Consider the following 13,633-nt stretch of genomic DNA (forward strand, 5'->3'; position numbering starts at 1 on the left):
AGTCGGACGCCACCACCTTTTCGGTCGGCATCGCGAACCGAAGTGCCAAGCTCGGGTTCACGCATGCATTGCAGCCCTCGAGCAGGCGACTTTCGCAGCTACCGGAAGTGTGTTCGTGAAGTAGTGGCCGTCGCGGCTGCAGCCAATGATAGCCTGTCGTGACCTGTCACTCTCGTGACTTGTGACGTAGTTAATCCCGGTAGAATAGTCCCAAATCTCGCCGCTACGCTAAAATGGTGCAGCCCGCGAATTTCAAGAAACGCTGTTTATATAAATAATAAATCGCTGGATGTTTACCGAGGAGTTTTAGTTTGGACGAATGCTCGAAATAATTTATTCTAAACATTGAAAACGTTCGTCAGTGACCTTTCAAGCCGTTTCATACCACCTTTAACTTCCTCGCCGTCAACACAGAGCAGCGCCTTCCTCTTCTCTAAATCCAGTGCGCTCGCTATTGGGTCTCTAGGGCTGCTGCCTACACTCTTAGAAAAAAAGTTAGTAAAAAGTTAAAGTAAAGTAAAAAGAAAGAAAGAAAGAAAGAAAGAAAGAAAGAAAGAAAGAAAGAAAGAAAGAAAGAAAGATCGCCTCAACTGGCTTCCGAAACCGAAACTTCGTATAGGAGGCGACAGTTAAAAATCCACAAAAGCCATTGATAGGTCAATCCGAACCAATCCGAAGTCATCAGTGGCGGAGAGGTGCGATGTCATCGTGCTGCCTTTGTTGTCGTGCGGTGCGGTTGTGGACGCTGTTTCCTTGCGTTGTGCTGCTTTTTTTGTGCTGTGGTTCTTTGAATGGGCTGCAGAATTGATGTGTGACATGTGCACTTCGATAGGTGTTCTGAATTACGTGAAGTAGTGGTAAATAGATTCACTGTCATACACCGCTTGCACCGTACCGTGGCAACGCCGGCTTCAACACGAAGAAGGAAATGGACTGGCGTGATTGCTTGAAAATGTGAGTACGCTGCTTGAAATTATTGTTTGTTTAATGTTGCTATTGAATGAGGTACGCGCTCTTAATATTGTTGAGTGTGGTCTCAAAATCTCTTCGTAATACAACTCTTCGGAAGCTGTCGCTTTTCATGTGAAGTTCTACCCTACCGCGAAAAGTTATGTTATGGCGTATATCTCGTGATATAATCTTGGCGGGTGTGTATTGGATGTGTTAGCGGTGAATTATTGCGCCGGGAATTCCCGCCTTGGCTGCGGCGGTGTGAACCTTGAACCACACGTGAGCGTCCCGTCCCGTGAGTGCGCCTGGGAACATGTAAACCGACAACCCCCCACCTGCAGCGTGCCTTCGACGTGGCGGCGCCGGGCCGTCTGTGTTTGCCTTATTTCGGGTGTGGTGCTTTTTTTTTTTTCCCCCTTTTTGAATGGGCCTAGTGCGCAGCGAATAAAGCGTCCATGTTTTGGTGTGAGAGTGCGCGATCACGGTACTCAGAGCAGCAGTGCGTCGTCAATGGGAGCGGGCGCTGGTAGAAAGGCGAAGTAGTGCGCAGTGCGGCGTCAACTGGAGCTGACGCTCTACGAAGAAAATGTGCGAAAGTTCGAGAGAAAGTATGAAAATTTAATCAAGTTATCTCTTATTCTTTATTCGTTTTTTTTTTTTTTTGTAACTTGTAATGTACGTTGAGTGTTTCCTTTTCCATATCCCTCCCCTTTGTTTTTCTAACAGATGTGATCAGTACCCCAAACGAGCTGTGACCTGTGTGATCCTTTTCGAGGTAAGTCAGTGAACGAATAAGCCTTTATTTTGCCATTTATTCATCTCTTAGTATAACCATTGTGGTTCTCAACATTTAGATGAGTATTTTCTTAGTCTGTTTTAAACTCGCCGTTTTTTCTAACAGTTGGGTGCATTAATGCGATGAGTAGAAACAGCGCGCAAAAAGCAGGTTATTGCGGTGTTGCGCATGTTTCACATTGGTCGCTGCATTTAGTTTTGGTGCTTGTGTGAAAGTACAAAAAAATATTCCTCTCTGTAAAACATGGTCGGCTGACGCCAAGGTACAAACTCGTGTACTACTCAGCCGTTAGGTGTTCAGCAGTAGATGGTGATTCGAAAGAATTATTTGAGTGACCACACGTAGTCAAATGTGCATTACAAGAGTGATTGCTTTCTTTACTAAGTAAGACTTTTGTATTTTTTATGAATTGTTCACATCACAGGTGGGCAGTTAGCAGTAATGGGCAGTTGCATTCGTTGATACTTTGTGTCGTGGCTTTTGATGGAAGCTTTAAAATGCTGCAGTAGTAAACAATTTCAAACCAGAAATGAAAAAGTCATTTCGCTTCCTTAATGTCTTTCATGTTCGCTGCGCTTGCAGCTAGTTTGATCTTAGAGGCCTTTATTTGCGCAGTTTTTTGGTTGCCTTAATATTGTTCACACATAACTGAATACACCAGCAGGGAAATTAGTTTTGTGCTATTGCTAGTATTTCAGAAGGAGAAGTGTGACTGACATCTTGGGATAAGCAGCTTTTCGGTGCATGCACTTTTTTTGCAACTTTAAAATCAATTTGGATTGAGGTATGCAGGCACTGATCAATCAATATATTTTATGTGCTTGGAGCAAAAGGGAGAGAGTGTAGAATGTCAGGCATATTTCTGATACTGTGAGAAAGTCACCACTTAGAAAAAAAAATTCAGATGTCCACAAATGTGAAACAAGGCCATTTTAATTTTTTTTAACTGTGACTGTAAGGTGCACCTGTGCAGAATGCATAACCACTTGATAGCGAAATGTTTGCAAATATCTTTTTTTTTTTTTTGCGTATACAGAATGTAGCACATTAAACACTGTCCTAAATTCGGTGCATTTCAACATAGTAGTCTTATTCAGGAATTAAAGGAAAGAACCTCAGTCCTAACTTTTCTTAAAATTAACGATCAAGTTTCTAAAAGATGAGAAAGAATGTGAGAAAACATGTTGCATTGTGTTGTTTCCAGTAAGGTTATCAAAGCTTAAACTTTTTTTTCTTTTTTCCGAGCATTGGGAGAAGGGCGTAAAGTGAAGGCACAAAATCAACATACAAGACTCCCCGCTCTTCAGAATATTACCTATACGCTAACCCTGCTACCTTTAACATAAAGAGAAAGCATACATGATTATGCTATTGTAAGCCAAGGCTGATCTGTGACAAACGCAGGCTGTGGCGGTGCCACTATCCATGGGTGTGGATAGCCGCTCGTGGCACCACCCTTAGATATCCAGTTGTAAAGGACAGTTTTCAGTGTGTATATATATATATATATATATATATATATATATATATATATTGTCACGATATTGGCGACTAGGGCTAGGCTATCAGAGCCGGTGCAGGTGGAATTATAAGGTCCAAGCTTTAGGTACGTCCTTCTAGTCCGGAGCCGATTCACTTCGTCCTCTTTCTCCGAGCGCCACTTCAACGTCTTTCGCTGCGAGCGCCCCCTGGCATTCCTCCCTCCTTAAGCGTGACGCACACGGCACACGTGCACACAGGTGGACAAAAGCAAACGAAAAAAAAAAAGTTTGCAGATGCCGTCTTTCAGTTACCGCGTAAAATACGGCTTCATGCGTAGGACATGAACTCTCTCTGGACGATGTAGCCGACGGCCTCTCTGCTCTGGGCCATCTGGGAGGACCTCATAGTTAACGTCGCTGAGGCGCCGCAAGACTTTATATGGTCCGAAGTAACGGCAAATCAGCTTTTCTGATAGGCCACGGCGTCGAACAGGAGTCCACACCCACACCTGGTCCCCGGTGTTGTAGGAAGCTTGTTTGTGGCGGAGGTTGTACCGGCGTGAATCCTTGTCCTGTTGCTGGGCGATGTGGACGCGTGCTAGTTGGCGTGCTTGCTCAGCATGTTGGGCAAAGTGTTCGGCGTCAGTAGAAAGCTCGGTATCTGTTTCGCAAGGGAGCATTGCGTCCAGCATCGTCCGAACCTCTCTGCCGTAAACTAGGCGAAACGGCGTGAAGCGTGTCGTCTCTTGGACTGCCGTATTGTACGCGAATGTCACATATGGTAGGATAGCATCCCAAGTCTTGTGCTGGGCGTCGACATACATCGCCAGCATGTCCGCAATGGTCTTATTAAGCCTTTCAGTCAGCCCATTGGTTTGCGGATGGTAAGCAGTAGCTTTTCGATGCGCCGTACCGCTGAGATGAAAAACTTCGGCCATCATTTGTGAAGTAAAGGCAGTCCCTCTGTCAGTAATAATACAGGTCGGAGCACCGTGCCGCAGCATGATCTGGTGTACGAAGAAATGGGCAACCTCCGATGCTGTACCACTAGGTAACGCTTTGGTCTCGGCATATCGAGTCAGGTAGTCTGTGGCGATGATTATCCAGCGGTTGCCCCCGGAGGATCGAGGGAAAGGGCCGAGAAGGTCCATGCCGACTTGATCAAACGGTGCGCGTGGTGGTGTTATGGGCACGAGAAGGCCTGCAGGCTTTGATTGCGGAACCTTCCGACGCTGACATTGCCGACAGCTCTTAACATAGCGCTTAACGACAGTTGCAAGGTTAGGCCAGTAGAATGTTTTTCGTATTCTAGCAAGTGTGCGAGTATAGCCCAAGTGACCAGAAGTTGGTTCATCATGGCACGCGGAAAGGATTTCCTCTCGCAGTGCTGCGGGTACCACGAGGAGGTAGGTTCTCGAATCGGATCTAGAGCTGTGCTTATAGAGTACACCACTTCTCAGGCAGAAAGTTGAGAGGCTCCGAGAAAAGCACTTAGGTATTGTGGCTGGCTGACCTTCTAAATAATCGATCAGGGCTCGTAACTCTGGATCAGCACGCTGCTGATGAGACATGTCTGAAGCATCAACAGCTCCGAGAAAACTGCCAGAGTCACCCGTATGTGGTGAAGCGAGCTCGACGGGCGCACGAGAGAGCGCGTCAGCATCTTCATGTTTATGTCCGGACTTGTAGACTATAGTAAGGTCAAACTCCTGTAGGCGAAGGCTCCATCGCGCCAGGCGGCCGCATGGGTCACGCAGGTTGGCCAGCCAACACAAGGAATGGTGGTCAGTGACCACTTTAAATGGGCGACCATAGAGGTAGGGGCGAAATTTTGCAGCCGCCCAAATTACGGCGAGGCATTCCTTCTCAGTAGTTGAGTAGTTCATCTCGGCGCGGGATAAAGCACGGCTGGCATAGGCGACGACTCGTTCCACACCCTCTTGACGTTGCACGAGAATCGCCCCAAGGCCAATGTTACTGGCGTCAGTGTGGATTTCTGTTTCACCGTGCTCATCGAAATGGGCTAGAATAGGCGGCGATTGGAGACGGAGACGCAACTCGGTAAAAGCAGCTTCTTGCTCGTGACTCCAAACAAAAGGGGTGTCTCCCCGGGTGAGCCGAGTCAGCGGTTCAGCAAGATCAGCGAAGTTATCGATAAAACGGCGGTAATAACTGCACAAGCCGAGAAATCTGCGAACAGCTTTCTTGTCACGTGGAATCGGAAATTTCGCAACAGCAGTAAGCTTGTCAGGGTCGGGCTTCACGCCGGCAGCGCTTACGACATGACCGAGGAATTTAAGCTCTTGGTAGCCAAAGTGACATTTCTGTGGCTTAAGCGTCAATTTAGCGGATCGAAGGGCTTCGAGTACTGACCGCAGGCGTTTAAGATGCTGTGAAAACGATTCTGCGAAGACCACCACGTCATCTAGGTAGACTAGGCAACACTGCCATTTAAGCCCGGCGAGGACAGTGTCCATCATCCGCTGAAATGTGGCCGGCGCGGAACAAAGTCCGAAAGGTAGAACTTTAAATTCGTAAAGTCCGTCGGGTGTGACAAAGGCCGTTTTTTCACGATCTCGCTCATCTACCTCAATCTGCCAATAGCCACTTTTTAGATCGATTGACGAAAAGTACTTCGCACGCCGAAGGCGGTCGAGAGAGTCGTCAATCCGCGGCAAGGGGTATACATCCTTCTTGGTTACGGCGTTCAGCTTGCGGTAATCGACGCAAAAACGTAACGTGCCGTCTTTCTTTTTAACTAGAACGACTGGGGAGGACCATGGGCTATTTGAAGGCTGGATAACATCATCTTCGAGCATTTGTTTAACTTGTGACTTAATAACTTCGCGCTCGGTCGAAGAGACGCGGTAGGGGTGCTGGTGAATTGGGCGGACATCATCGAACGTCACGATCTGGTGCTTGGCAATGGGAGTCTGATGCACTTTTGACGATGATGCAAAACACTCTCTGAATTCAAGTAACAATGAAAACAGCTGTTCACGCTGGCTCACCGATAGCTCTGAGCTAATATCGAGGTTGTCGAGGGATGTGGACGGTGGCACGGGTTCTGTGGACAAGCACTCGGAGACTTCAGATATGCGTTCCGCGAAAGCTACGGAAGTATTCCGAAAAAGGTGTCGATACTCGTGCGAAAAATTGGTAACAAGTACCTTGGACTGGCCACAGTTAAGATGGATCAAACTGCGAGCCACGCAGACTCCCTGCGTCAACAGTAACGAGAGGTTAGTTTCGGCTATTGCATCACCAACGTGAAGTGCATTGCATTTGACATTAACGAAGGTGCTGGTTCGGGGTGGCAGCGTGACACTGTCCGCATAAACTCGAAGCACATTGAGTGGTCGCTGTGTACTGCTGAGGGCCACTGCTTTCTCAGTTGAAAACGAGACCTTAAAATCCCGGAGGTCAATAATTGCGCCATATTCACGAAGAAAATCTACGCCCAGAATTAGGTCACGTGAGCAGCTTTTCAGAACGAGGCAGCTTACCACAAATGTCGACTCTTGAATTTGAACCCTGGCCGTGCACATGCCTAGAGGAGTAACCAGATGACCACCCGCAGTGCGAACGTGTGTGCCAGCCCACGGAGTCAAAACCTTCTTGAGAATCGCGGCAAACTGGCTGCTCAAAATAGAATAATCAGCGCCAGTATCCAACAAAGCTCGAACATGGCGACCATCCAGTATTACTGGTATGTCCAACGACAGCTTCTCGCGAATATCAGGCTTCTGAGTGTTTGAGTGCTCTGCGTCGGTGTACGCGGTATGCTTCACCTGCAATTCGTCGTTGTTGCAGGCGCGTTGCGGTTTCCGTTCCACCGGCAATTCTTCGTCGTTGCGGGTGCGTTGTCGTGTCATCTGTTCCACCGGCAATGCGTCGTTGTTGCGGGTGCGTTGTTGCGTCGTCTGTTTCACCGGCAATTCGTCGTTGTTGCGGGTGCATTGTTGCGTTGTCTGTTTCACCGGCAATTCGTCGTTGTTGCGGGTGCGTTGGTGCGTCGGTTCCACCGGCAATTCGTCGTCGTTGCGGGTGCGTACACCCGCAACGGCGAAATATATATATGTACATATATATATTTTTTTCACAGTGCATCAATGATGACTTTCGCATACCCAGATTGTTGCTTTGTCTTTCCCCTGTGGGCATACTTGATTTACTTGCCTTTTGTAACAGGCATTTCTCATGAAATACATGTTGGGGATCTTTTTGCTCCCATTAGTTAAATTTATTTATTTCTTCGTAGAGGAGGCATTTCCACACTATTTCTTAATTTCCTGTTCTGTTTTGCCCATTAGAAGTACTACAAGATAAGGAAATCAGGTTGCCTTGTTTAAGAAATTTGAACAAAATGTAGATGTGTGAAATAAATGGGACAAACAAGTTCCTGTTGGAGTTATTTAAAAATACTGGCTTTGAAATGACATCTTACACAACCTTTTTTTTTTTTTTTTGCTCTAGAATGCACCTAGTTATGATAAATGAAGAAAATTGCCATATATGTGCCATAGTTGCAGTCTGAGACTTGGAAATTTCAAACCAATAGTTTACGTGCATTCCTATGGGCGTCACTTCACGCTCTGCACCCAAAAATGGCTATACCGCTACATCCTGCTTATGTAACAAACCAGCAATTGTTTATAATAATGTAATCACATATCCTGCCTCTTCACAGTGCAGGTCTCAGCCTTAACATAAACCTAAAATTTTAGAAATGGGCATTGTTTGCTAATTTTGCACCTTTATTCAAAGAGTTGTGACGATGCTTGATAAGCCGTATGTTTCATTTTTGATAACATTGTTCGAAGCAGAATAATGCAATGCGTTCACTTAGACTCTTTATTCATCTCCTCCAGGAGACTAGTTCCTGAAACTTAATACAATTTATGGAGGAATTTACGGGGCGATGGGGTAATATTTCTTTTAGTTTTGAAGCAACCTTCTCTGTTCAAACATGCGATAATTGGAAAAGGTTTCATGTGCTTTAATTTTATGCATAACAGAAACATTCATACACATTTAGAGCACCAATTGTCTTATCCATTTTCTAATCTTAAGGTAGGTGTGCCTCACATTCATGGAGTAAAAGAAATATTAAAAATAGCCTCATTTGAGACTTGTGGGATGTTAGAAATGTTTTCTAGGAACCAGGCTTCGAAGTTTGCCTATCATCCATATTGTGAAGTGCTTATGCCACCTCCCATTCTAAACCTTTGAAGGCAAGGAAAAGCCTTAACTGCCTTTCATGACATTTTCATCTTTAGGGAAACTGTAAAGTCTCTCCTATACGAGCGAGAAGTAAACCATGCCGGCTGGTTACTTTTGGCAAACACAGTACATTGTATTGAGGCTGAAGTATAGCATTTTTTTATCATGATGTGAGCAGTCTTGTTAAAGTTGCTTGCCCAGAATCCTTTTGATTGATCGTAGGTACTGAATTTATAACTGTCTGTTTTCATTACTGGGAAAGGAATTGTGTGCTTGGTCTCACTTGTTGATTTTTTCCCCTCTTTATATATGCAGTTACCTGAGCACTTCAGACTGGCCAATGCCTGGAACCTACCTGCTGCTCACCTGCATACCACAGCACAAATGAGGGACGCACTAAATCATCTACCAGCAAGCACACTGCAGTGCCCTTCTGCAAGCCATCACACGTTCAGGGATGCACGATTAAGGTCATACCCTAAACACTGCTAACGATGCTAGTATGAATGGACAGCTGCCTTGGTCTGTCTGCATTATTTCTTTTAATAATGGAGTAGGCAGTGAAAAAAAAATCATTCTGAAGCAAATCTATTTATATTGTGGTGGTTAGCAAAAACAAAACCTCATTTCATAAGTGATGTATCTGAAAATTATGTTTTTGTGTTGGTTGTAAATGTCACAGCATGTTTATCTCACCAACTATTAACTGCGTGAGTTTGAAATGTACAGGTACCTGGAAAATACTGCAGACCATGCCTCTTGTATTTGAAATTATCCCATGAGTTTTGTAGGGAAGATGTGGTAGTTACTTGGCTCCATACATGAATGCTTCAGTGACGTGCTGAAGTATGTGCAAGGTATCTCCTAAGAGTCATTACGTGAAATGTAACAAATGGTTTTATTACTGAGTTGTGATTTGTATCATTATAGATCCGACTGCGCATTTAACATTTTGGTTTCCACAACATTTAATTTATTTTTCTTCTAGCAGTGTTGTGCTTTTCCTTGTAACATTTAGCTTTATTCAGCCGGTCTCCACAACAGCCTTTCAGGTCTGCGCTAATGCTAGCCAGATTTTGATGGTCTGTTAGATTTCTGGAAGTAAGCTTCACATCCTAAATTTTAGGAGGGCACCCAACTTGGCAATATCTGGGCACAGATATGATGTTAGCTATTTGTTGACACTGCAATCGAGCAAAAAATTCAATAACAGTTGATTGATGCTTGTGGTCACCTGTGTAGGATTAGCAAACGACAAATGTATAGTCGACTATATGCCTGCACTTTTTTCCTCTACACTGACCATTACATACATGAAAACAATCTGGAAGAAGGCATACAATTCTTATAAAAGGCCTTTTATTTATCCCACTCGAGTTATAGAAAAAACTGTTTTCTAATCAACACTGTTCAGTCCACACCAGTCAATATAATATACACCAAGGTGTCGCAAGGTATCAAGCTTTTAAAAGACAGTGTCCTAGAAGTGAATAAGACTGGGCGTGTTGGTTAGACATTGTAAATCAAAGAGCATAGCACGGGAACAGAAACGGAGAAGACGACAAGACAGAACAAGCACTAGCTTTCAACTGAGGGTTTATTGCAGAAATGATCACATATATATACATTTCGGGATCGGCAATGAATGAGAAAACAAACCATTACTATCATACAGCCACATGCTAAGCCAAGAATTCAAGCTCTTCTTATGGCAGTGCAACAGTCGCCTTGCTGACATATTTATCCCCTGTATGAGCTATCTCCAGTGCTTCTGTTATCTCCCTTGTCGGCTCGTTACGATCTCGATACATGATGATTGTCTTTTCGAACGGGATGACAAGGTGGTTCCGCATCACATCTGCAGTGCGCAGCGAGATGGCAGTCTGTAGCAATGCTGCCAACTTTTTATTGGGCTCCAGAAGACGCACGTTTAAACATCAGCCAGTCTTACCAACGTAGTGCCTTCCACATGAAAGTGGAATTTTATAAACAACCCCCCTCCTGCAGGACACGTAAGGGTATCTGTGTTTAATCGGACACCCAGCCTGCAGCGTTTGCATAGGACAGGTTTTTCTGCACAAACTCAAAAGCGTTTTTGGTGCAGTAAACAGGACGTTTACGCCAGAACATTGCCCCACCTTCCTTAAGTTATGAGAAACCTTATGCAGGTAGGGAATGACAACTACTCTTTCTTTATTCCTTCTTTCCTCCTCCTTTTCCTTCTCATCCGCTCGCTGTTCGTCACTCATGCGTGGCGCAAATTTCTTTCTGCGATGCAGTCTTTCAGCAACGGAAACAATGACGTGTTTACACACGTCATTGTTTTGTCTGACGTGTTTACACACGTCAGACAAAAAAGAAAGCTCTCTGCAAGTCATGTGATCATGCCATGGATGAAAGTGTCAGTATGCAGGTGGCGCGTTTGCAGGCGGCGAGCTACCCTAAACACGTCATTGTTTCCGTTGCTGAAAGACTGCATCGCAGAAAGAAATTTGCGCCACGCATGAGTGACGAACAGCGAGCGGATGAGAAGGAAAAGGAGGAGGAAAGAAGGAATAAAGAAAGAGTAGTTGTCATTCCCTACCTGCATAAGGTTTCTCATAACTTAAGGAAGGTGGGGCAATGTTCTGGCGTAAACGTCCTGTTTACTGCACCAAAAAAGCTTTTGAGTTTGTGCAGAAAAACCTGTCCTATGCGAACGCTGAAGCCTAAGTGTCCGATTAAACACAGAGACCTTTACGTGCCCTGCAGGAGGGGGGTTGTTTATAAAATTCCACTTTCATCTGGAAAGCACTATGTCGGCAAGACTGGCTGATGTTAAACGTACGTCTTCTGGAGCACTATAAAAAAGTTGACAGCATTGCTACAGACGGCCATCTCGCTGCGCACTGCAGAAGATGTGATGCGGAACTATCTCGCCATCCCCTGTTCTAAAAGACAATCATCGTGTATCAACATCGTAACGAGCTGACAAGGGAGATAATGGAAGCACTAGCTCGGACAGGGGATAAATGTGTCAACACTGCAATGCACTGCCAAGCAAGGAACTTGAATTCTTGGCGTAGCATGTGGCTGTCTAACAGTAATTGTGTGTTTTCTCATTCACTGCTGATCGTGAAGTGTATATATGTGATCATTTCTGCAATAAACGCTCATTTTAAAGTTAGTGCTTGTCCTGTCTTGTCGTCGTCCCCGTTTTTGTTCCCGCGCTATGCTCTTTGATTTACAATGAGTGGCCTAGTCCATGAAATCAGATGAGAGCTCATGAGTTGTATAGCTTAGTCTGGAGTATTTCTTTGTTTTCTGAAGTTTATTAATTAATAAAACTCATTAGCTAATTTTTTAATTGCTGGTTTCAGCAACAAAGAGTGTATTAACGGAGCGTGGTTTCAGCAACAAAGCACTCCAGCGAAAAGCGATTTTGTTCTCCAGAATGCGTCTTGGGCTGCTGAAGGGGTACAGCTGCATGTGGCACACTTCTTATTGTGCGACTTATCATTGAAGGCCAGTGGGAAAACTAGTTTATATAAACAGTAGCTTGGTGCAAATATTTCAGTCTGCTATTTGAAAGCAATTATTGGCACTTCTTTCTTTGAACCAAAATTGGAAGAGGAAATTGGTCTTTCCTAATGATTGTAATCAATAAAGTCAGCAGAACAAATAAAATACTGCAGGTTATGTAACACTACTCTAAAAGCCTTCAGTTATTCTTAATGAGCTTGGTCTTATTTAGCAGGTCTATCCAGCAATTTACACCTAACAGGCATCCTTTTAATAATTAGTAATATGCATTTTGACAAGCTGGCTGTCTGTTGCATAATTTTAGGATGTCAGGAATGTTTCAAATGGGCATTTTTGGGAGGCAGTTTTGAGTCTCTGGGGTGGCGCAGTGATTGCGACGCTCGACTATGCGCAAGATTCAAGAATGCAGGATCGAATTCTAGTCTAGGCGGCCGCTTTTCTTGGAGGCGAAAAGCAAGGTGCCCGTGGGCTGTGCAATGTTTAGTGCACAATAAAGAACCCCAGGTGGTCGAAATTTTTGCAGTCCTTCACTATGGTGTCTCATAGCCTGAGTCGCTTTGGAACATTAAGCCCCACAGACCAAACTAAACCAGTTTTGAGTCTGAGTAGGAATTGCTGATGTGCTGTTTCAATTTATTGTGTATTAGTAGGTCAGTTTGATATAAGCAACACATTTTGACATATTCTTTTGTGACTCTGACAGTCTCTTATGATAGCTATTGCTAATATCCTTTTATAGTGCTTCAGGAAGATCTAACATCTGTTTCATTTAGTTGCCATAGAGCGGACAGTTGACCAGTTTTAACTATGGCGCCGACAAGTATTCAATACATATACGGGATATTATTGGCCAAATAATGAGCACAAAATTTCCTCATACCTGAGGTATTGCTAGAAGCACTCAAGGCAGAAGGCTAGGCAGTGTATGAGCTGGTACTTCCATTCTTCTCAGCCAAAAAACCCTCTTTTAGTTGTGATTTTTATTGTACATGTCTGACTAAATTATTATTGTAAAGCAACTTCCATATACATATCCTGATAGTTCTTGTATGTTATTCCTTCTATCAGTTGTCATCATTATTGCTAAAGGTGCTCAAAGACACACCAGGCTCTACAAGCCTTAAATACCTTAACCTCCTATAAAGGTTTCAAGTTCAACACACTCAACTCTGGTGTAAATACACTGTCTCATATGAATGTGTGATAAGTTATAACCAAAACAGAACAAAAGTACCTGCTTTCTTTTTGAGTATTTTTCTCATCTTCAGGCAATCTCCTTTTCACCACTTGTGATGCGGGCAACTGTTTTTTTGTTTAGAAAGTTGAATGCTTGAACTGGATAATGAGAAATAAAGTCGCATCTTCTTAGCCACACTTGTGTTCAATATGTGTTTTTTTGGAAGCCATGTATGACCACTGCTTGAGTGCTTCCATCTTATGTAATCTAGTGTTCAGGTTAGTGGTTATTGCAACAAAGCAGAGGAGTTTGTTAAATGTGTAGTATTTTTACTACAGTTTATTACTGTTACAGCCTTCTGTAGGTGGTGCATATTGCTAAAAGTAGTGGCTGTTACTATTTACAGAGTTAGTATATGTTGATTTAGGTAGCTGCTATTACTACCTCAGAGGTAGTGTATTTTGCTAAAGGTAGTTCCTCTTA

At 44.1% G+C, this 13,633-nt stretch overlaps 1 long non-coding RNA gene across 1 annotated transcript; it reads left to right on the top strand.

The window, feature by feature from the left end:
* The first annotated feature begins 662 nt into the window (after positions 1 to 662).
* LOC146175262 (uncharacterized) lies at positions 663 to 13,341 on the top strand. The gene is made up of 3 exons (XR_014702173.1): positions 663 to 954; positions 1,678 to 1,726; positions 8,767 to 13,341. It is a non-coding gene; the product is annotated as an uncharacterized LOC146175262 (long non-coding RNA).
* The last annotated feature ends 292 nt before the right edge of the window (positions 13,342 to 13,633 follow it).

Source organism: Amblyomma maculatum, chromosome 11 (genome assembly GCF_055883805.1).
Source record: "Amblyomma maculatum isolate TAMU_Amacu chromosome 11, ASM5588380v1, whole genome shotgun sequence".
In the NCBI taxonomy this organism is placed as follows: Eukaryota; Metazoa; Arthropoda; class Arachnida; order Ixodida; family Ixodidae; genus Amblyomma; species Amblyomma maculatum.